The sequence below is a fragment of the Rousettus aegyptiacus genome, unplaced genomic scaffold (genome assembly GCF_014176215.1).
Source record: "Rousettus aegyptiacus isolate mRouAeg1 unplaced genomic scaffold, mRouAeg1.p scaffold_m13_p_15, whole genome shotgun sequence".
NCBI classification, from domain to species: domain Eukaryota; kingdom Metazoa; phylum Chordata; class Mammalia; order Chiroptera; family Pteropodidae; genus Rousettus; species Rousettus aegyptiacus.
This window is the reverse complement of record NW_023416290.1, coordinates 379317-403204: the sequence shown is the minus strand read 5'-3', so window position 1 is coordinate 403204 and position 23888 is coordinate 379317. Positions and strand designations below refer to the sequence as shown.

Genomic DNA, 23888 nt, shown 5'->3' with positions numbered 1-23888 from the left:
TTGCGGAACAGCGACAGATGGATGAGTGCTTGAGGCGCGGGCGGCGGAGCCGGTGCGCCTGAGCCCAAACCACCACCAGCAGCTGTGGGACCTGAACATCTCTCTCGATAGCTTCGTCCTCTGCAAAAGGAAAGCAACAGGAATGACCGTCTCCGGGTTGAGTCCGCCGGTCCCTGGGGAGCGGGCAGCCGCACATTCTTAGCTGATGCTGGCGTTCTTAATGCACCATGGTTCTGCAGGTGTCTCAGGCCTGGGGCTTAATCAAGTCCTAACGCCTCCTGATACACACGTTGGGATGACAGAGGTTGACCCTCCTTCGCACCATCGGAAATCTCCAGTGAAGTAGACATGCTTTCTGAGTCACTAACAAATAAATAGTATAGAACTGGATAATATTAACAGATGAAAGGACGCTGGCATCTACACGGAAGACATAAAACAGGAATTTTTTCCAGGCGGTGAGAGGACCGCCTGCAGCTCAGAAGCACGGAACGCGGAGCCGAGCGAGCGCTGACTGCCAGCGTCGCCGGGAGTGTGCGCGCCCGCAGGCGTGACTGCCGGGTGCGTGGGGCGTGCGCTCGGCGAGTCCACCTTTCATAAAGGGCGCGTGGGAGGCGCAGACCCAGGAACGCCGGGCAGGGGTGTCCGACCAGCAAACAGAAGCAAGGGGCGTGCAGGCGCGGCTGCGTCTTAGATGCGTTAGCACAGGCGTGCCCCGCGCAGGCCTCTGCGTCAGCCTCCTGGAAGGTGGGGGGCTCTACATCAGATAAACACGGTGCACCCTGCCCCAGACCCAGCGGAGGAAGGTGAACTGTGTGAAAGCGCCTCATTAAATGAGGCTCCCAAAAACAGGTCAGAAAAAAGTAGGGCATCGTCAGCACGCCCGCCTCGGTGGAGGAGAGACTGCAGGGATGTCCTCCAACAGTACTGCCAGTTCTGAGACCACGGAACACAGCAGACACATAGTGGGTCTCAGTAAACACATTTTTATTCAATAATTAGAAATGAAAGTATCATTCAACTCTAAGGTCCCTTTCTCCAGGAAAACGGCAGTACACCTTTGTGTTCAATTGGTACCGAAAAGTTGGCAGTTGTTCAAGAAAGGGCCCTTCACTTCCCCGATTCACAGCTCCCCCAGAAGTTTTTGAAAACAATTCCCCTCCCCAGCCTGGGCCCGCGCCCCGGAGGCGGGACCCCTTCCCCCACCCCCGCGGCTTTCGCAGTCCCAGGGCTGCGAGGGAGCCAGACGGTGTGTTCGGAGCTGAGATGAAGCCCCCGCGGCTTCCAGCGAGCCGGGCTCTGCCACCCCATCACCATTCGGCACCGACGCCACGGGAAGAAGCAGGGGGCGGCGACGCTATGGCGATGGCTGAATGACCGGCATGGGACGCAGGTCTGCAGTGGCGACAGAGCTGGACGCTCGGCCACACGCGACGCGGCGGCACAGAGCGCACCTGAAATCGGGCCCCACGTGGTGATAGGAGTTTCGATTTTCTGACTTACACAGAATTCTGTATTATGTTTGACAGCTCTGTTTCACTCCAATGGCTGGTTGCATAATGCTAACAAAGTACAAAGATGAGAAAATGTCACTAAAAAAAAAGAATGCAGAAAGTATATGCAAGCTTGAAGCCGTAAAACCTAACTTCCTGTGGAAAATTACCGTTCTCTCGTGGTGATGGCATTTTGGGGGGACAGCAATGGCAAGTCTGGCTCTTCCCGCACGTCGACTGGGACCGGGGTGGGCGCAGTGAGCTGGGGCTGCTGCCCAGTCTGTGGTCGCCCCCACAGCACCTGTCCGCCCGTGCCCTGCTGTCACCCCCACATCCGCTCTGAAAACCCAGGACTGTCTCATTCACTACGAGGGTTTTTCCCCAGTCAGGTTAAAGCATGATATGAGGTTCCGGCAAGACAGCGACAGCAGACCAATGTCATTCATTGTCCCCTCCACCCGGCTCCAGCAGCGTCCACATGTGGAAGGAACTGAGCCAGGCTGCTCTGCAGGCGGAGGTGAGCAGCCAGCTCCCTGTCCGATGACTCATGTCCCCAGGGCGGCTGTGGCTTCCTCCTTGCCCAGCCACACTATCCAGAGCTGTCCCCTTGGTGCCCAGTGCCTGTGATGCGCAGAGTGGCCCTCCCCTGGCTGTGTACCGCAGGGACGTCTCCAAGGACACGCGGAAGCGTAACAGGGGTCAGGACCTCTGAGCCCATGCCATCGCCTCCGCCTTCTTTTTGCTCTCCGGCTGTCTTCCTGCATCAGCCAAATCGACACCGGCGCCCTGGGTCCCCTGCTTTCCGGGCCTCCCGATTCACGGCTGGGCTCCTCGCTCCTGTGCAGCCATTTGTCAGGCTGATTAATTATCTGGTCACTGCTCTTTGATGGGGCCTCCGGCCCCGTCCCGTGAGCTGCTCCCAGGGGCGGGGGTTCTGTGCTTTCCTGGGTCTCGCCTCCTGATTCTGGTCCCAAAGGCTTGGAGGTGGACACCTGTTGTCAGTTCATTAAGAACGATGCCTCGTAAGAAAAATTCACTTCACAAGGAGGCAGGACAGCATCGTGGGCAGACTGCAGGCCTCGAAGCCAGACAGTCAAGCTGCGGAATCCTGACTCAGGCCCTAACCAGCCACGTGACCTCGGCAAAGGGATGTCACCTTCCCCATATTCCATCTCTGCCCCTGAAAAACGAAGGTCGTAAGGCCGTGCCTACACAGACAGTAGCGAAGCGAAGATGTGTGGAGGACGCGCGGGAGCCGCGTCCCCCGCTGGGATTGCCGACTGCAAACTGCCTTCCACTTTATCATGCCTCTGCCTCACGCCGTCCGTCCTGAATGAGTGCCGGTGAGACGGGGCCCACCGTCCACCCACTCATCCTCTGTGCTGCTGCTTTGTACACGGATGAACACTTTTTTCTGCAAGGCTGTTGAAGCACTCAGAGTGACTCAATGGGAAAAACCTAATGATTCCATATCACTGCCCCAGTGGAATATCCGTGCTTATGAAATGCGTTAGTCTCATGGGTTTCCTGCCTTTATATTATTAAATGTAATTTTAATCTTCTGACAAATGAAAGGTTATTCATTATTAACAGCAAAGATCTTTTATTTAAAAAGCAGCAGCCTGGTTGCCACGTACGTGGTTGCTGACATGATCTTAAGTCACTAAGTCCTGCTGTGTTACGGCCACTGTCTGCGCCCCGCCCCCGCCACCTATGCCACTAAAGGGGCGCAGCAGCAAAGCCATCGATGAGTCACGCTTCCACAGAAACCCAGGCCACGAAGCACCTCGACCGCAACGTGTAATGACCTTACAGGGGTTGGTCACACTGTTCCCTGCCAAAAAAATACCCTCCTTTAGTCCCTTCAAATGTTTATGGGAATCCCGTGTGTCTGGGTCCCGGGCACTTGTCACCAATAACAGGAGACACCCTGAGGAATAGAGACCATGTGGCCAGAGACCATATATCACATTCCCTGCCAAGAAGTCATTCCCAGAAACACTTCCTAGAAAGTGCATTTCTGAAAATGGAAGCAATCCAAAATATATCGCCGTCATTACTCATTGAGGCTAACTGCTGTAACGACCATGTATATCGCGCCATGAATATTTATTTTTATAGGGGTATTTCCATTAGCTTTCTGTCCCAAGCATGAGTATTTGAAAGCTTACTTGACGGGGCTATAAAAATTAGGGTAACAATAATAATAACTTCTACTATTGATTATAATAATATGTACCAGATATCCTTTAATTTGATCCTTACGACAATGCCAGTAGGAAAGAATTATTGTTATTTCTACTGCTTACAAAAAAGGAAACTTATTTTTATTTATTTTTACTTATTTTATTCATTTATTTTTTATTATTTTCTTCTTATAAAAAAGGAAACTGAGACTTACGGAAGATAAGTAACTAGTCTTCAAGGCTCCTGCTAAAGCCAAATTCAATATCAGGTTTTAAGTCTCAAGTTCGACTACCAGTCACACTGTTATCAGTTTGGTCATTTGAACAACCAGTTCTTCCTCAATTCCCAAAGCAAGGGTTAGGCCTGAAACGTCTCCATGAGTCGCACAGATAAACAAATGAGTTCGTGCTGCACAAATTACAGGAAACAGTAGGGTCTCTGGCAGCCCTGGAGTGTACGGGTCCCTCCAAAGATAGCCAGCATCTCCATGACACTAGCAATCAAACTAACCGCATCCAGCAGCCGCTTTGATCCAAGACAACGAGCTTAACACTCTCAGTTTCTAAACTGACTTTAGGGAAACTTCAGCCATGGAACATTCTTTGCTTTGTATAAACACTGAATCTCTGACGAGTGGAAATAAAGCAGATATGGAAACGGAAGAGAGTAATGCTAGCTTTCAAGGAATAGATGATTAGGAAAGAGTATCGGTATGGTCAGAAATGACTATTACACTCATAGAAGAGTCAACAGTAACCAGAGATACTAAAGAATAATATGACAGAGATGCAAAAGTTGATGCAAAAAATAATAAGTATTCCCTTATTTGAGACGGTTACGATGGTAAGCAGTTCAGCTTATTCCCAACTACCAGAAAGAGGTTCCTGTGGGAGGAGAGGAAGGAGGCGAGGTCGTTGAGGAAGCCACTAGCATGTATTGAGCACCTGCTGTATGCTATGCTTACACAAGAGGTTGTACCCATTCCGAGAACACTAGCAAAAAGACGAAAGAACCCTAACAAGAATTATGAAATCCCATGTCAAAATCCAAAGTCACTCTTAAAATTAGGAACACGTACAATTACAATAATGAAAATATTATTAGTTCGTTTGCCACCTCCTATAACACAGAGAACACAGCTAAAGGAAGCGTCAGGAAAACCTGCCACAGAACCTTGGGTACAAAATATTTACATTAACATGTTTTTACTGCAAAACATTTTATAAAAATCCTCCACAAACCAGCAGTAACATGTAATTGGTAAAATTTAGAAATAGTTGCCTTTTTTAACGGCTTCCTTTTAATGTCAAAAGATTAGTACCTTAATTTTCATCAAGTATTAGCTAATAGCACACCTGACCAACATCTTCATCTTACATTATCTCTGCATAAATGACACCTTTTCTTTTCATGATAAAAGAAGTCGACAGAAGTCCCACAAGCTTCCGAGGTTAATGGCTGCTGCATCGGGATCATGAAAAGCAAATGGGGCTTCAGAATTTGCCAAACCGAACAAAATTGTGTGTGTGGGGGGGGGGGGGCTCTTGGACACTCACCATGACGAGGAGTCATAGTGTCCAAAAAAAGACACTGAGGAAGATACCATGGTCACCAGGTAGAAAGACTAGCTTTTCCATTGTCAAAAGAGAGATGAACAAAGTATAAAGTGGGATGTTAATTATTATAGGAAAATGATCTATGAGGAATAATCTTCAAGAAGTGTCTCTTTTTAAATTAAATTTACCAGATAAAAAAGAGGGATTTTACCATATACTGTAATCCAACGAGGATAATTGTTTATGTCAATATTTTTCTATGATTTATATATTAAAATGATGCTAATAGCCAAGCTGGTAATTTAATTCACAACTCGAGGCTAAGTGACCAAGATTCTGGTTTTCACGAAGCCACATCTCTGCAGGATGTGCAGCCCTCCTTCTGCCTCCTGAACAGGAATAACGCTTTATTTTGAATTAAGCAAACCAAAGCACATCAAGCAAACTAGTCCTGCAACCCAGCTTTACCACTGGCAAACTGTACGACTCTAGACCTAAGCCCCTGCGTCCCAGGCTCCTCTTTAGTTAAATGGAAATGATGACAGTCAAGTCACCTTACACAGTCACGTAGACCAACAGAGAAAAGAGAACTGTCTGTCACACGCTCTGAGGGATTAACACACGAGTTCATGTGGGTGCTCATCCACGCAATGGATGAGTCCTGAGACCCTCTGGGAGTCAGACCCTGTCACTGGTGCTGGGGACATGGCAATGACAATTCAGGAACGGTCCCTGCATCGATGGAATGTACATTCTAGTGGGAGACACGGACAATAAATGAGAAAGGAAATGCATAATACGATTCCAGGCGGTGATGAGTGATTTGAAAACGTGAAGCGGGATGAGGGGGGCACGATGGGTGAGGGGGCGGTGGAAGCAGAATTCCTTAGCAAGGGCAGGAGCCGAGACCCGAGCTGTGGGAAAGAGTGCGCCCCGTGTGACCAGGAGGGAGAACATCCCAGGCACGGGAAGGGCAGATGCGAAGTCTTTTAAGTCTCGGACAGGTTTGGCGACAGAAGAAAGCCTGCAGCAGAAGCGCCATGATGGGGGGCGGGGGAGAAAAGGAGATCAGACCTCTCAGGTAGTCACTGGCCAGCTCAGAAAGGGCCACCTAAAGGGTCACGTTCTAAGAATGACGTGAAGCCCCTTCATGGTTTTAGGCAGCGGAGTGGGTGGCAGTGTTCCCTGAGTCGTGACTTTATCCATCGCTGACCCTAACTACCTGCCCGCATTTCTGAACCCAGGGGTGGCGGGGGGCGGGGGCACAGTTCGGAAGGGCACCGTTCACGGCAATGCCACTCATTAGCCCAGCCCCTCCGGAGCGTGTCACAGCTCCAAGCACCCTCGCTGCTGGGTGCTCCATCGGAGTAGACGGTCACACTCACGCCTGGACTGCGTGTGAGCAATAGTAGCCGTAAACTGGAAACAGCAGAAACAAAACTGCTAGAGAAAAAACTTGAAATTTGTAACCAAGTAACCGTGGTCCTCCATCTTCTTTGAAACGACTGTGACCCTTCCACCTGCTGAGAACCTATTAAATGACTGATATGCATGGGTTCAAAGGAAATATGCAATAACACTAACAAAACACACGCACCATAGACTTCTCTAGTTCTAAAAAAATGTGTTTGTCCCTTCAAAAATATATCTTTACTGCCTGAGGAGAAGGAAAATAAAGGTGTCATGCTGCATAATTTTGAATTCTTAAGCATTAAGAATAAATTTAATAATCTTGATACATTCTATTTATTTAGGTAAAGAAAGAAAACCATAAGACCCTAATAACATGCATCAATGAATAGGAACCAAGTGCAAATTACCTAATTTCGTGGGTTTGAAAGTATGGAAATAAAGGCAGTTTTAAAATCAAAGCTATTACGTTAACAACGCATCATGAAATAAGACTGTTAAAAAGTGGATCCCTTTCCCACTGTAGAATGTACCGGAAACAGTTGTTCAAAGCAACGCAGGGTCCGACGTGTAGCTAGAACACACCCCACCACTGCCCATCAGCAGAGGGTTCTGGGGTGTCTGCCCAGAAGGCACAGCTCTGGTCAAAGCGCGGTCTCCACCTCCGACCTCTGCGGCAGCTGCCGGCCCGGGGCACGGCGCGGGGCACAAAGGCGAGGACCCTGCAGGGCTGGTCTGTGGCCGCACACCCCCGGAGGACGCAGCCACCCGGGCAGGCCACTCTGCAGCAGCCTGATGCGCAGACCGCGGCAGGGACTTGCCCATGCAGATCCAGGGAAATCCCACCTACGGAACAGGGCTGAGTTCATTTAACAAGTCTGGAATTTACCCAGCTACCGATTTAACTTTTTGAAAACTATACTCCTGAAAACTGAAGGCAAACTGTGCAACTAGCTATTCTGATCACTTTGGAAAATTAAAGATAAAGACCATTTCAGAGCAGGGACTGGAAACAGGTTAGCATTCTCCAGGTTTACAAGGAGATCGACCCTTTCTGTGAGTATTAGAGCGAAGTTAAGGCCACTGGTTACGTAGTCCTGACTCCATCATCATCACCATCATCATCCTCCTCCTCAATAACAGTGATCGAACACTAAAGTAGTCCATGCACTGTCTCGTTGACTCACAGTGCCTCTCGAGACCGACACTGCACAAAAGCACACAGTGGGATAGATGTGCGTTAGCGAAACACATCATCCACGCGCGTGTGCAACTCCTAGGACCTCCTCAGCAGTCCTTGGCAGGCCCCACAGTGCTGACTCACACCGCCTGTGACACACATCTCGTTGTTTATCTGCGCCTGGGAGGAGTTCGGTTTTTTAAAAAGGCCACATGTGCCATTAGGAATGAAGGAGCGATGCAAGACCCGTTAGCACACGGTTACACGCGAATCAGGCTGTATCATAAATTCCGAAACATCACACTTATCGGTTAGCAGGTATCTGCGAAATGGCATTCTCCTCGGCCAGCTCCGAGTGTGTGGTACACACAGGACAAACGGGCTCTGCTGAACGTTGTACTTAAACACGTGAGACACACACTGAGATGGTCAAGAACACTTTTCAAAAGTGACTTTCAACGCATTTAAAGATAGCGACTCGAAGAGTGAACACTGATTTTAGACCCGATTTAAACGACCCATTCGGTGGCACGCCCTGACACTAGCGGTAGGAACAAGGGGCGTTTACGGTGAGCGTGGCGGTTGCCCTCCATGACATCAGCCTCGAAAGGCTCGTTTACTGTCGCAGCCGGGGTGGTTCCAACAACGGTCTGCTGTGAAAAGCAGCACTGGCGCTATTTCCCCTGCTGCGACCTCCTCTGAGCGCTACGATTTGCTGGCGTTCGGGCGTCCGGTGGGCCTGTCTGCACCGCACGTGTGTGGTGCGCCGGTCCACGGCCCGGTCGGCGCGGCTCCGGTGAGCGCGTGGACAGCGACCACGTCCCCGGCCCTCGCCTTCGGACCAGCCCGCGCGTGGAAGCAGCTCCGCCCCGGACCCGCCGGCTCTGCTCCCAGCATCTCTAGCACCACTGTGTCTTTTTCAAGTGGCAGCCGCTCGACACAAGACCTTCCAGACGCACGTAGTTCCGGTTTTTGTTTAGGCTAATGTTCAAAGAACTTAAGAAAAGCGACAGACACGGCCCTAAACAAATAATTGAGGTTCTTTACTCTCACGGAGGTAAGTGTTCCCATCTTGTTATTCTAAAATATTCAAAACACAAGCAGAGCTCTGCAAGAGGCTTGCATCATACTGTAAGCCCCGCAAAAAGAAGCCGAGTTCGTTTGTTTCAACCTCCAGCACGTAGCAGATCCTTTATATTTTTTATCAACTTAAATTTGTATTGTGTTATTTGAAACAAGCAGAGCATATAGTCCACAAGGAATTCATAAGGTTCCTGTTAACCTAAAATGTCAACTCTATCAGAAGCAAAGTATTTGGCATTTTACTTGATCTCCAAGACCGTATCCTTTTTTAATTAAAAAAGAAGAGATAGAGATGAATAAAATATCATCTATAAATATGAATAAAATAAAATATGTTAAGAAATGAGAAGGAAAGAAAGTAAAGAGACGGGCCACTGCACCCCCAGCAGTCACCATCTCCCTGCCCCCGCCCACGGCCGGCTGTGACGCGTCCCCCCGTCCACAGGAGGGGTGAGGCGACCGAACACGCGTGGAGAGGCTGCCCTTCCTACAAGGAGAGGCTCCTTACAGAACGGAAATCACAATTCACTTGATGGAATAATTAAGGAAAACACGAATGGAATTTTGGATATGAATAAAAGCCAAGAGATTCTAAAAGTAACCCTGGATTAATGAAAACTACTGTGACCTTCTCTCAAAATAAGTCCACACTTCAAAGGAGCAATTAAAAGAGCTCACAAAATGCAGACTGCGTAGCTAATGCCACGGAATGCAAGTCTGAGAATTTACAGGGTAATAATAAAAATCTCTAATAAGCTGCTGCACTTGAAAAGGCAAAAAGATGGTCAATGGGGTTAATCACCAGACTGCAGAATAGAAAATGTCTGCTAACGTGAAAACTGATTAAACAAGCGGCTTTGGCGAAGGCGACCCTGACAGTCCAGTAGCTCAGAGCATCTGAGCTTCATTCCTCACGTGCTTGCCCCACGCACGGACACCAGGGCAGTAAGGACGGCGCGGGGCAGCGAGGGCGTGCGCAGAGATGGCCAGGCCGTCTACTGTCCGCGCCCCCCGCCCATCCCCGCTTGTGCGAGCCCAAGAGCGTGTTCCCTGCTCCCATCCTGGCAGTGGGATGTGGGGGCTGCCGATGAGCGGAGGGGCCCTCTCTGCACATACAGGAGCACCCTTGGGATGCCTCTCTGCCAGCTACCCTACTCCCCAGTGCAGCCGTGAGAATGAGGCACCGGCGCTGAAGGTCTGGATCGACTGTGGTGCTGGACAGACCCACAGGAAAGAGCCCTCCACCGAGCTTCGTGAGGGGAAGAGAGGACACTCATCCTCTGCCGTGCAGTCGACAGCAGAGTGTCTCCCTGCGCCTGCTGGAAGCTGACGTCTCCTGTGGGGGCTGTGCCCTCAGTGGACCGCGGTCAGGGCAAAGGCGCCAGGCTCGGGGCTGCGACCCTGCAGAGTCCCCCGAGAGGGTGCAGTGGCCCTCACGCATGGCCCCCGGGGCTCTGCTGAAAGGAGGGGGAATGGGGAGGCTACAGGGAAGAGTGGGCACTGACCGAGCCACTCCTGGTCACTAGGGACCCAGGCTTCTCAGCGTCGGGCCAAGTTAAAGAAGAGAGAATATAAGTAAAACTTAAAAATGAAATGGAAACAATGCTCTTGCAGCTAAACGAAGCATTCTTTTGAAAAATGTAATACTATTTCCTTACATTCAAGTAACATGCATTCACCATAGAAAAATCAGAAAACCTAGCCTAGCAAAAGGAAAAAATGACTAAGAGACTCATAACCAGAGACAAGCAGCAGTAATCTGTTGGTCCATCTCGGCTTTCTTACACACCAAAAAACAGTTCCGTTGTTATTGTTTCATAAAATGGGATCAGACCACACGTACTATTTTATAATCTTTTTTCCTCCACACGGAACACCTATCCTGATCAAGTAATATACAGGTAACTCATTCTTTTTAAACGGTTATCTAGTACATCAATTTTTAGGTTATACACTAACTTGAAGATTCAACATTCCCAAAGTGTCTGACCTGAAGCGACCACCCTGCTAGACCCGGGGTCCACATGTTAGGAGGCCCGCGGCATCCGTGCCCCCAAACCACCATCGCGGCACACTGCCTAGCAACGTCTGGGGCGATCAGTCCTCAGAAGACTGGGGGTAAGGTGGCGGGGGCCGGGGGGAGAACCAAGCGTCGATCTGAGTCAGTTCTAAGACCCGGGCCCTGTCACTAGGGATGGGCTGTCACCGGGAGAACCATGAGGTTCAGAGGTTCTGCCTCCGTGGAGTAGGAGAGGCCAGGACCCCTTCCACCAGCAGGAGGAGTCTGGAGCCCCTGTTCTCCAGGGCAGGTAACAGCTAAGAGCCTGAGGCCGAAGACCTTGCAAGTAAGAAACCATCATTTTGCTAAAAAAAAAAAAAAAAAAAAAAAAAATCTAATTTCTAACAATTTCCCAGGTGATGACACTACTGATCTGGAAACTACACTTAGAGAATCATTGATTCGGGTAAAGTGGAGCTATTTCTGAGAAAATATGATTAGCTGACTGACTCAAAAAGAAGTACTAAAAACCTGAAATACCAAAAAGTTATTGAAGAATTATTTTTTAAAATAATTTCTAAGCTACATAATTTGCCTGTTAAGTTCTTTAAAACTAATAAGAAACATAATGCCCATGTCAGAACAACTATCCCTGAGCATTGAAAAATATAGAAAACTTTCCAATTCATTTGGAAACTAGTAGAACTCTGAAGGCAAACCCTGAAAAAACACGAAAGAAAAAACTGTAAACCTGAAGTTGTTCAACTGTTGATGCAGCCGTGGGACCTTGCCCACGCGAAACCTTACGCGGGAGGCCGACTCTGAAGCCACTGAGCGACATGCTAATTTGACACAGATGACCGCTTAGACTCTAGATGTTGTCCAGTTACTGCAAGGACAGATGCCAAGCCCTCCTCTCAGGCGAAGACGTTCTGGAGTGAGAGCGCGGCCTCTGTACGTCGCAGGGCGTGGCGGGTTTTTTTTTTGTTTTGGGGGGTTTTTCTGTATATTGGCTTATTTAATTCTTGCAACAGCTCTCTCTTGTCCCCATTTTATGTATAAGAAAATTGTAGTTCAGAGGGATCAGGTGACTTGCCTGAGGCGAAGCACACGTACAAGTGGGAGCCGCGGCTGGAGAGCAGGTGTTCAGGTAGCCGCTGGCTTTGGAATTGCGAAGGCTCCCGCACGTCAGGCTGAGAACAAGACAGAGAAACGGCCTGGTCCTGCCTCCGGCTCTGGTTGCCCTCGACTTCTGTGCGCTCCGCCTCCGCGGTACCCACAGAGCGCAAAGCGAGTGGATCCGCCGCCCAGAGCCACAGTCTCACTCCGGCGTCCGGGGTTACAGACCTCCCTGTCAACGGTAACTGTCAGACACGTCACTAGATGGGAGCCTTTATTCTGTTCCACAGTTCAGCTTTCAAACAGAAATAAAAATTTACCAGGAAATGGACTCCGTCTTTTTGGACTTTGCTAGGCACTGGCTGGGTTGGACAAACTTGACATACTTAATGCTTTTCTCGGTCTTTCCCTCTTCGTGTGCTGTGAATGTGTACGTGCATAGGGTTAACCTGTCGCTGGTAGCGGGCAGCTCGACGCGTATGTCCAGGGCCCCCGGGAGCCATGTATATGACAAGGGTGGCCGAGACAGGGGTGACACATCCTAGGGGTGATCTGTAACATGCGCTTAGGTGTGAAAGTCCCTTGGCAACACCCTGTGCCAGCCTGTCTATGTTGTCTGCTGAAGAGTCACAGTGTCACACGGTTGGGCCAGGGGCTGGAGCTATGTGACCAGTGGGATCTCTGATCTCGGAAGCCTGGGACCCAGAGATGGAGTGTGCCCTGTGCAGCAGAACGAGGCCCCTGGGGCTGCGCTGGACGTCTCGGACCCCCCAGAATCTGCTGTCTTTCTCCCGTTGCTGTTTTGAGCCCTTTGTCCCTATGAAGGCTGGTGACAGCATACTTGCTGGGCTCTTGTGAGTCCTTTCCATGAGATGACGCCATGTCACTGCTGCAGTATATATGCTGGTTTGCTCTACCAAAGCCCAGAAAAGCAGTGAATTCCGTCACATTTAAGAAAATGAGGGCAAACCATGTGTTTGAAGCATGCCTAGGGTTTGGAACCTGCCAGCCAGGTCTAGGACTTCAACGTTGACCCATAATCCCTCTCAGCTTTCTTCTTCCTCTGTTCCATGGAGGCCACACACACTTCTCATGTGGGATTATTTTAGACGCTACATGACATCGCACACACATGCATCCATATGCACAGGTGCTCCTGGAAAGGCAACGGAAATAACTTCTTCATCAGGTGGTACCGGATGAGCCGACACCCCATTCCCACCCCGTAAGGCCTCCTTTTATTATTAAACCAGTGCTGACAGAGCCTCATCTTACTCTTCAACTAAGCATTTCCTTTGTATTCCGGGTCTGTCCCCCAAAACTGACGAAGCGCTGGTATCATTTCCACGCTAGCAAAAACAACTTATTTATACAGTAGCAGTTCAACTGGTCACTCCCACTTGAACCAATCTGATGATCTTTGTAGATTTAAAAAATAATTTCTCAAAGGAGTTTTCGCGAAACCACACAAGGTCAAAATCTGGCCCATGAAGATGATACTTGGCGATGACGACACTGTCGGCTGCATCTGCAGCGGTTCCCCTGGACAGCTGGCTCTGCGCCAGGCCGAACGGCACGCAGTTGCCACGAGCTTTCCCATCGAAGGCCTGCAACGTGATGAGGCAGGCACTGTCACCCTCCTCATTCTAAAACCTAGAAGATCGAGGCTCAAGAAAAATTAAGGGATTTAGCTAAGATCCCCATTGGCTAAGATCACCCCATTCACGGAGTGCAGATCTGGGGTGCAGCCCATGGCAGTATGACCCTACAGCCCATCCAATCACCATGACGGCTTCTCCATGATACTTTAAAAAGTCACAGTTTAGATATTCCACCTATCCTAATGAGTTTTATCGGTGTCACATTGAGTTTTACCTCTGGTCGTGGATGCCTTATGGAAATATAAATTTTTAAACGATTTTTCACTGGATCTTTTCCTATAAGAAAAAGTTCCAAACACAAACCTTTCACGACATGAGTTGGCGGTATTTGTCTAGAACTACAGCTTTCCCTTCTATGTGAACTTATTAATATAAACACGATGCCAGCAGTACTAAAACTAAATCATTGCTTGGTCCCTTGTTTCCCCAAGTTTTATGGAGTTTTTACATAAGAGAGTACAGATTTCTCCTGCAGCAACATTTGTTGGCCTCTGAACGTCTGAAAGTGTTTAGTGAGTAATTTTAACCAACCCAAGGTTTTCCATGTCTTCACCAGATGTGCTGGTAAGTTGAACCTAGGTGTCATGCCAAGTACATTTCACATTGAAATATCTACATGGAATAACTACGTGAAGTAGAAACAGCGGCTGCACGTAGTAAATATGACGAGTCGCGTAAAGAATGTGTGAATCCTAATCAGGCGCAGATTCCTGTCTGGCGACCCTCCGCCAGCCCCGCGCACGGCCAGCGATGCCCCGAGCAGTCGGGTGAGCCCACCGCGGGAAGAGGGGCTCTGCGTTGTGAAGACATTCAGTGGGACGCTTCGAAAATGCAAAGGACAATCCGCCCCAGACGCCTGCCACCCGAAGCTCTCAGCGACCACCAGCTGTTAGCTAGAGAAGCGAGGACACCCACAGGGAGGGGCCGAGCCCCCACTTGACACACTCACAACTCTGAACGAGCGTGACGTCCAAATTGACATCACCATTTCTCGTCTGGACTCCAAATGGGCATTTTCGACTGCACAGAACCTGGAGACTTGGATTCTTGTTCTAAAAGCACTCGCCACCTCCCCTGAGGCTCCCTCTCTGTCCTGCTCTGATTGACGACAGCACCGTGTTAGCGACCCTGGGACCCTCCTGACGCCTTGCCCTCTGGCACCACCCGTATCCAGTCAGGCACCGACTCCTGTGAATTTTACCTTTTAAAAAGTGTTCCAGTTTTCGTCATCTCAACCCGAAATCTTTCCGTTCTGACCCTCAATCTCTTGTTCGGAGTATTCCGAAAGCTTCCGAGGTGGTTCTCCTCGCCTCTAATAAGACAGCCTCATGGTCCCTTTTCATCACACGACACACCCCTGTCTGAGTGTGTCCAGTGGCACATCTGGCTACAGGTGGATAGACAAAGTCCTGCTTCGGCAAAGCTGACGTGAGGATGAAGCCCGCTGGAATCGCATACCTGGCCCTTCCTGCCGGGCCCTGGTCCACCTTCCAGCTCTCTCCCGCCATCCTCCCGCTCACACTCTGTGCTGCTCACTGAAGCAGGGTTATATCCTCTCTCAGAACACTCTGCTGTTCCCTCTGCCTGAGATTCTCATTGCCACGCACCCTTTTTACTACCTGATAAATGTCTGCTCATCCTTCAAGACACAATTCAAATGTCACCTCCTCAGTGAAGCCAATGATCTTCCTTCTTCCAAGTGCCCAGGGACTCTGCGCCTCCCTCTGCTACAGCACTGCTCACGCCGCCTTGCCACAGAGGGCAAACGCGTGGCTGCCGTGGCCCGCTGGGCGGGGGACTCTTCCAGAGGACACCTACTTATCTCTGAATCCGAGCAGAATCCAGCATGCTGTTCATCACACAGCAGGACACCAAGACTTTGAAATGGTGATGCATAAATAAAGAATAAAAGCAAGTATACATTCTCTCTTATTCCTAACTCAGAAACAAAAAGGAGAAGGCATAAACAATGGGTATTTCGATTCTTTAGCTTTTTCTGTCAATTATTATCTAAAGTTAATGATGCAATTAAATTTTAACAACTAAATGTTTTTAAAAAGGATTATTTTATCACATGAAGTAATAATTGTCCATTTATTTGTATAATGCACCATAAAGCATTAAATTACAGAGAGAAGATCAAAAGTGTCTTTCAAAATGATAAACACCAAGAATATAGAGAAATACGTGCTGGCCTTACTCACCCAGCTCTGCCCCTGCGAGCTAGAAGCAGCGAACAGGACACACCTCCTCCCCGAGACTCTGGTTCATCACCTGTAAACTGACCAGCATGGACCCTGCCCCTTTTCCCTCTGATAATCGACAGCACTGTGACACTCCTTAGACCTGTCAGGAATGACACCAATGCCTAAAAATGAATACGAATGTTACTGACAAGGGACACTCACCCAGGGGCCTCCTTGACTAACGCAAACGTGACCACAGAGACACAGGATGACCTGAGGATTCCGGCAGAAACCCCAACGGCTCAGTGCAGCTGTTCCAAGTGTGCCCAGTGAGGTCGCCAAGGCTTAAAACATCGTGGGGAAGGGGAGTCTCACTGAGCTCGACCAAGTGACGCCAGGAGGCAAAGCTCCTCCGAGGACTTAAGGGGCCTGCTCACGCCTTAACCTCTCCTGGTCCTTGTCCACTGATGGAGGGGGAAAGTCCAAAGGCTGCGATTACACACTGTCTCTGCAACTCGCTTAGCATAATGTACCATTGTTTAGCCGCAGCTGGGCTCCTTCCGGTCACTGAAGCCCATGACAGTGAGTAAGGATTGAAGACGAGCAGAGGCAGAGCCTGACTGCAGCAGACCGCGCTGACAATCTCGAGAACCAGTTGCATGGCTAAACGTCTCTGGGTCACGTGTTCTGACGGGCAGAGGGACACCACTTTCTGAGTTTCCCCACTGTCCCTGAATGTCACGCCCTGTTCTCCCGACAGCTGTGCTGTCTGTCGACCTGTTGGCCTCTGAGCTGCTCGGCGTGTGACTGGTGGCCAGCGGAGGCAAGGGCGAACAGGGATGAAGAAGGCGGCAGGGCAGAGCCGGCAGCTGCCGGAGGGAAGACGTGCCACTGCGCGGTGCGTGAGCAGACGCGGCGACAGAAAACCAGGCACCGGGGAGTGGGACTGTCCCAAAGGTCGACCAGCAGGGGCCCCGGGCACAGGTCTGCACCTCCACTGCACGAACTCAGTGTTCCGATCGGCCTTCTGAAAGGGAACTCCGTTTCACTCTAGTCGGAAGGAGACGATCACTTAAAAGCAGCAGGAACACCAACCGCGCTCTTCCAAAGAGCGGCGTTCTGTATTTTAAGGACTCCTTTTATTCAGCTTTAGAAGCATAAAATTGACAAATAAAGCTGTAATATATCCAAAGTGTATAATACAATGATTTGACATACAGTCGTGCGTCCCTTAACCGTGGGGACGTGTTCAGAGAATCACCACCAGGTGATTTTGTCACTGCGTGGACACAGCTGGGTGGCATGGCCCGCTGTGCGCCGGGCCCCTGGGCCGCCGGCCTGAGCGGCAGCACTGAGCACTGCAGGCGGCCGCGGCTCCGTGGGCCACGGCATGTGCCTAAACACGTCTACACACATGGAGTTTCTAAGACAAGTGATTCCAGACCTCTCTGAAAATGCCCTGTGGCTAAGCGACTGCCCATGTCACTGCATGGAGGTCCCCAGCTCAAGAGCACACGGCCGCGTCCTTGCCCTGCACCCTTTCTGCCTCGCCGTCCCCACCCTTGCTGCCCTGGGCTGCAGGCCCAGCAGAGCGGAGATGCAAATTTTGCCTCACACCGTGAACCGTGCTGACCCCTGCCCCGCTCCAGGGAAGGGCCTGGAGACCCCGTGTTTTCCAGCGTGTGACTGGACAGCAGCCTGCTGCGGCCGGCGTCCGTCGCCGCTGAGCACGCGGCCCTCCCCGCCACCCGCCCGTGCCTCTCCCTCCCTCTCCTCCCTCCCGCCCATGTCCCCTCCCTCTCGTATCCCTCTCCCTTTCTCTCCCGACCCCAGAACAGATCTTCATACAGTCAGATAGAGGTGACAAAAGGAAGCTTTTTAAAAATGTAACCAATGCGTGTGACTACATAGGGTGACGTGCTAAATAGACAATAAAATGAAATAAAAACATTTAACGAATATCTACTAAAGAAAATTTTAAAATACAAATTCCAGGTGATTTGCAATGCAATCCATGTCAGTATACCCCACGAGTCTTGAAAGGATGGAGAGCACGACTTTGAGAAATATTTTCCCAGATGTTTCTAAATATATGTGCTCTGCACACTAACATTTGACACTTAATTCCACAGCACAAAGTGTTCTTGTAAAGATAAGAAAATAGACTTTGGCCTTCTTCATGGAGGTATTGTGGATTTTTTAAATTCTAGATTATCCTTTTCCCAGAGATTTCCAATCTCCTTTGCCTCACTGTGGGCTTAGAAATCCCATTTATTAACATGAAGAGTGAATGGGATTCACATTTGCAAGTTTGCTGCTCAGTCACTTCTTCCCTGTGGGTTTAAATAACCACCCAGTAGAGATTGTAGCTGCACTATGAATGCAACCAAGGAGGCTGACAAATTAGAAATGGAAAAGAAGAATTAATTGGTATTGGACATGAAAGGGGAATTTTATTCCTGAACATGTGTGCTGTAACCTCCTCTAAACTTTAATTAAAGTCTCTCAAAGTTTATCATCTTAAAATGCATTCATTTTCAATTTACCCACTCACCAGAAAGAGTCACTGAAGCTGTCAGTTTTCGACCTGAAAGCATTTCGTGGTCAAGCGACCAGTTCCAGTCATCATCCTTCTGACAAGGCTGGTCTTTCAAAGCTGACTCTTAGAAACTTCCGCACGACAGGCCGGCGTGAGTCAGTGCAGCCACTTATCACCACTGAGCGTGACAGGGGAGGGGCGTGCACACTCCCGGCAGGAGAAACTCATGCATGTGCCACTGGGAACCACGACGAGAGCTCCCAGACCATGGCTCATGGCAACCACAAACGGAAACACTCCAATGTCCACCAACGACAGAACAGAGACGTGAACAAATACGTTCAAACAGTGAGTGCTATGCATCAGCGAAAATCCCTGCGGCCCATGCGTCAGCTCCTAAAAGCATCGAGGTGGTAACACAGCGCCAAAGAAGAGGATCGCGTCATCCATAAAATCCAAGAAGAGGCAACATAAACGGTATTTCACTTAAAGATATAAGTCTGCCTGGCAAAACAGTAAAGAAGGCAGAGTAACGATCGACAGAAGACCGAGGCGACTCGGCCGTGACCCGAGAGGGTCCCTCGGCTCCTCACTGGGCTGCACCCGGGGACGTCCGCCCTGTCATCGCACATTTTGCATGTATATTCGGGAATAAACATTTAATTTAAATAAAAAGCGCCGTCAGCAAAGCGGAGATGTCGGCTTCCAAGCTCGCTCCCTCCTAGAAATGTCAATCGAACAACTACACAGGACGCACCTGGAGCCCCGGGTTCCAGGTGAAGGACGACAGCTCCTGGGGGAGCACAGAATTAAAGATGCACAGAGGCCGGCAGAAGAGAGACTCACGTGAATTAAACTCATTACAGCGTAAACTCAAAATCAACTCGAGACTTAAATCTAAGACCCAACTGCAGACTACTGTACGAGGAGGAGGACAACCCCTTGACAGCAATGGGCCCTGGCCACAGTTTTTCGAATCTGATACCAAAACCTCTGGGAATGAAGGCCAAAAAACAACAAGTGGGACTACATCAAATCGAAAAGCTTCTGCCCACAAAGGAAACCATCGGCGACGTGAAAAGAAAGATGTGTGGACCATCTCCTGATGAGGGTGAATTCCAAAGTACATAAGGAACTCGTACAACTCAATAACAACCCCCCAAAAAAATTGAATTAAAAATGGGCAGAGGGCTTACATAGACTTTTTTTCTGAATAAGACATACAAACAGCTGGTAGGTGCTTGAAAAGATGCGCCACATGCCAACAATCAGGGAAATGCAAATCAAAACCACAGTGGGACCTCGCCTCACACCTGTCACAATGGTGTCATCGGAAAGACAAGGAACAACACCCCCATGGCCTCTTTTCCCAGCGTCCAGCACAGGCACTGCTCCCCACAAACCTCGCACTGTAACCTCTCCTTGACATCTGTGTCTTGGAGGACCCAAAGGACTCATGTTCTCGGAGTCAAAAGCCTGAACTCTTAGCGAATGCAGTGTACTACCTGCCAAGAAAAACCTGTAATTTTCCAGAGCATTGCCCCACTTTTTAGCACAGAGATAAGCTCCCCAAGGGAACAAGGCTTTCGCATGACCGTCTGCCCCAAAAGTGCCCATTTCCTCCTCTCTGATGATGTATCTGAACACTGACGCACGACCTTCCAAGCCTGAGTGAAGATTTCCCCAGAACTTCAAGCCCAGGCCGGCGACTCTCCTTTCTCTCATTCATGGGGTCAGAATTTGTGGAACACTCACCGAGTAGAAGTCACTGTCCCAGGTCCTGAGGACGTAATGCTGGCAAGACTTGTGCTCTACACCCCCTCGCGACTCCCCGCACATCGCAGAGAAGTAACAGGAGTGCTTTACGCTGAAGAGAGCTGGACCGATGTGACGAGCATCCGGCAGGTCACGGAGACAGGCACGCCCCAGGGCTATCGGGTTCGCTCCCGGCCCCGGTCATGAAGCGGGACTGCAGCGAAGCAAGCTGTGGTCTTTGCGCTGGGGGAGGGCCTTGCCTTCGGTTTGTGAAAAACACCAACACCTGTGAAGCGGTGAGGCGCCGTCTGCCCGCAGGTGCTGCCTCTCTGCTCCCGTGTTTGTTGCTTTCGCTGCATCTCCTGGTAGTTACTGCGTGCCCAGCAGGATCCCGGTGCTGTGAGGTGACAAGATACTCTACGTAAATTTGTTTCTAGAATTGTCAGCTGAATATTTCCTATATATTTTGTCAAAATGCTTAATCTGCAATAAATCATAAAGACCCACAAGTCATGAACTGCATATGTTTACCCTTTGAAGACCAAATCCAGCATAGATGTAAAAAAGCAAGCTTCTGGATAACAATTATAAAAATGATGATAAACGTTTACCTAAAACACCTGTCTACAGTTATTCCCGGGTAAAGGCATGCCTCATCTTATTATATTTTGCTTATTGCTCTTCACAGATGTTGCATTTTTTACAAACTGAAGGCAAGACCCCACCCCCCACCAGCACAAAGATTATAATTCACTTCATTGGGACCCTTGCTTTATTGTGGTGGTCTGGAACCAGACCCGCCATATCTCAAGGTGGGCTTGCATTCTCTGAGCACAGAGGGGAAGAGGCTGGCCCATGCCCACCCTCATCGGGCCTCAGACCTGCTGACACCCTGACACCGTCTGTGTAGTCCAGATGTATTAACAGTATTCTCTTTAATTAAGAATTAAAAGATACCAGATACTGTGCTAAGTACTTTATACCTCTTAATTTTTACAACAAATCTTCCAGACAGAAATAATTATAGCTACTTCATAAATGGGAAAAGCAAAGGCCAGAGAGATTAAGTAAACAACCAAACTCATACCAGGTGGCAGAGACAGGATCAGAACTCAGCCTCACTCAGAGACTGAGCCCTTAGACCGTGCATGCTGCCCGAGACACCCCTCAAATGCACCATCTGGAAGAATGAGGAGCCCAAGCTACCATCATGTGTCAGAAGGGCGCATGACACCATATCAGGAGGAGAAGCAGTGCTAGCTAAGGAGCTACTGAGGGCGAGCAGGAAGATGGTGACTAGAGGACAGTGGACATGCCACCTTTCTCCCCTGACCATGGGAGCCTGCAGAGAAGTCTCCCGGGAACCACTCACGATGGCCCAGCCTCTGCCTGTGGTGGCAGGAGAACATAAATGACTGTTCCCTTGCTGCCAGGGGACACTGCCTCTCCTTTGGTTAGGTCAACTTACTGTGAAAGTAGTTTTTAAAAAGCACAAGACTTGTAAAACATACCAACAGGGGAAAAATCAGATCCTGAGTGACATTAAGCAGGTTTGGCAAAGCCACAGAGGCTCAGAGACAGGAGAATATGAGAGAATATACTGAGAAGTTCTTAAAAACGAATGGAATAGAAACCGAAAAGACAGTATTTTAGGTTTTGTAACTTAAATTCTTAAGAAGATGAACGGGTAATGATATAGGAAAAAAATAACCCAAGTAAGAATCTCCAAAACACACCTGCATGATTCCATGTTCTTCGAACTGCAGAATAAAAGCTGTCATTGGATTGCATTGGGAAGTCTTTTATTTGGATTTATTTTATGAGCAGATGTGTTGCTACAGATCTGAAGCCCAACTCGGATTCCACCTTCACCCAACTCCACCTCCTCAGAATCAACCCTATGTGCTTCCATCTGTGTGACAACAGTGACATCCAGTGGCTAACTTGTTGAAGTGCATGTTCGCGGAAAAATGTCTGTAGGCTCCCCTTCACGAGCCGTGTGCCCTTCCCATTTCCAAGTCACCCGCAGTGCGCACTTCGAAGGAGCGTGGAAAGGGTGAAGGGGAGAACTGTGCCCTCTGACCGTTCCGACCGCGTCCCCTCCTGCCTGGAGAGTGATGTGTGAGGCAGGGGCATCGCGCACACACACGCAGTGGGCAGCGAGCAGCCGGGAGGCAGTGACAAGCGGCCGTTTTAGTTGAAACACTTAGGCTTCCTAATCACTCACGCTGTCCTGTTTATCTGATCAGGCAGAGGGAAATGATGACGAATCGTTTGTTTTCTGTTTCGTTCTCTGACTTAGAGTTCCCTCTAACTATACGTGGGGGTCTGAAGACTAGATGCTACACAGTGGCATCACGGTCCTCGAGAGGAAGAAACAGAAACACTTAGTGAGGTGCGTTGATGGTCAGGAATCGAGCCGGCTGTGGGGGGAGGAGCCCTGGCAGGACCGACCGCTGCTGCGTGCGCACATTCGCTTCGGGAAGAGGTTTCACTCCTCAGTGCCTTCCCTCCAGTGTGAAGAGCTGAGAATCAAGCCTGCGAGGACCAAGCATACACGCTGGCCCCGCTCAAAACTGCAGGTGCCAGCAGGATGCTGCGGAAGGCTGGATCACGGTCCCAGCCCATCTCCAAGGCATTAGTATAAACGCGACACTAAATCACATCAGTGCGGTCCCAGGAAAGAGTGTCTCATTTCAGTCATGTGCACATATAACATAATCATCACTTTAACTAAAGCAAAATCTTACAGAATACTGATACTGTGCCATTTGGTGAGGGGGAGGGATGCATAAAGGGACAGACTACAGAAAAGAACGTCAGTCTGGGGTTGATGTGTGTAGCCAATGCCGTCCGTCTCTGTGTTCCCTGGCCTTCTGAGAGCACCCTTTTCTGTTTAGAAGTTGGCCCAAGCCCTCATGCCATGTAGAAGGAATGTCGCACGCTTCCTACCCCTTCCCCCATCACCTCGTAGGGTGAAAGCGTCTCTCATTCACCTCTTGCTATCGGGTCCTGCCTCTGCTGCGTTCTCCCGAGCTCTCTGCACCTCCAGCTCCGCTTCCCTCTCATCCCAGCCAGACTAAAGTAAGCAGTGGAAGCGCAGGAGCACCTTTCTAGAAATCCTGTTCCAGCTCTGCCCGCAGTGTCTACGACCTTCTCTCTTTTCTCATTGGAGCAGCTCGGCCGCGCTTCGCTTCTGTCTCCCTTCTCCTTCCAGACCGAGCCCTGAGTCCATCCACTCACACCCAAGTGCCTCCTCAAAGGGACTCAGTGAACGCAACGACGCTTCCTATGAGCAATTATGTCACCACAATGTTCTCTGTACTTGCATATGGTGTGTTGAAAACACATCTAGATATAGTGGGCTGATCTGTTACATTTTACCTCTTCAACAGAAGCCGAAACACACTCAGTAGAGGGAGAAGACGACCCTGGAGCAGTCTGAACACCTGTTCTGAAAAACAGATCTCCCTCCTCTGCACAATAGTCAGAGCACTCGGCACAGGCGGGGGCGGATGGCATGGGAGCTGGGGGTGGGAGGAAAGGGTGCAGTGGTGTCCTGTAAAGTTTAACAACCAGCTCTTCAAGTTTGGACATGAATGTTGGTTAATCTTTTCATTTCTGTTAATGAATGAGACAAAAATAAAACAGTAGAGATGGACAGCGGAACTCGTCTGTCAATGATACAAGTCACTCTTGCTAAAATACATACATGAACCA

General features: G+C 49.6%; 1 long non-coding RNA gene across 3 annotated transcripts in view; it reads right to left on the bottom strand.

Annotated features, from left to right (window-relative positions):
• The window catches only part of LOC107507567, a 187802-nt gene that overhangs the window by 146322 nt on the left and 17592 nt on the right, over positions 1-23888 (bottom strand). For all 3 annotated transcript variants that reach the window (XR_004954554.1, XR_004954555.1, XR_004954556.1), the window contains exon 2: positions 20169-20565. This is a non-coding gene — a long non-coding RNA (uncharacterized LOC107507567). The remainder of the gene's footprint in view (positions 1-20168; positions 20566-23888) is intronic.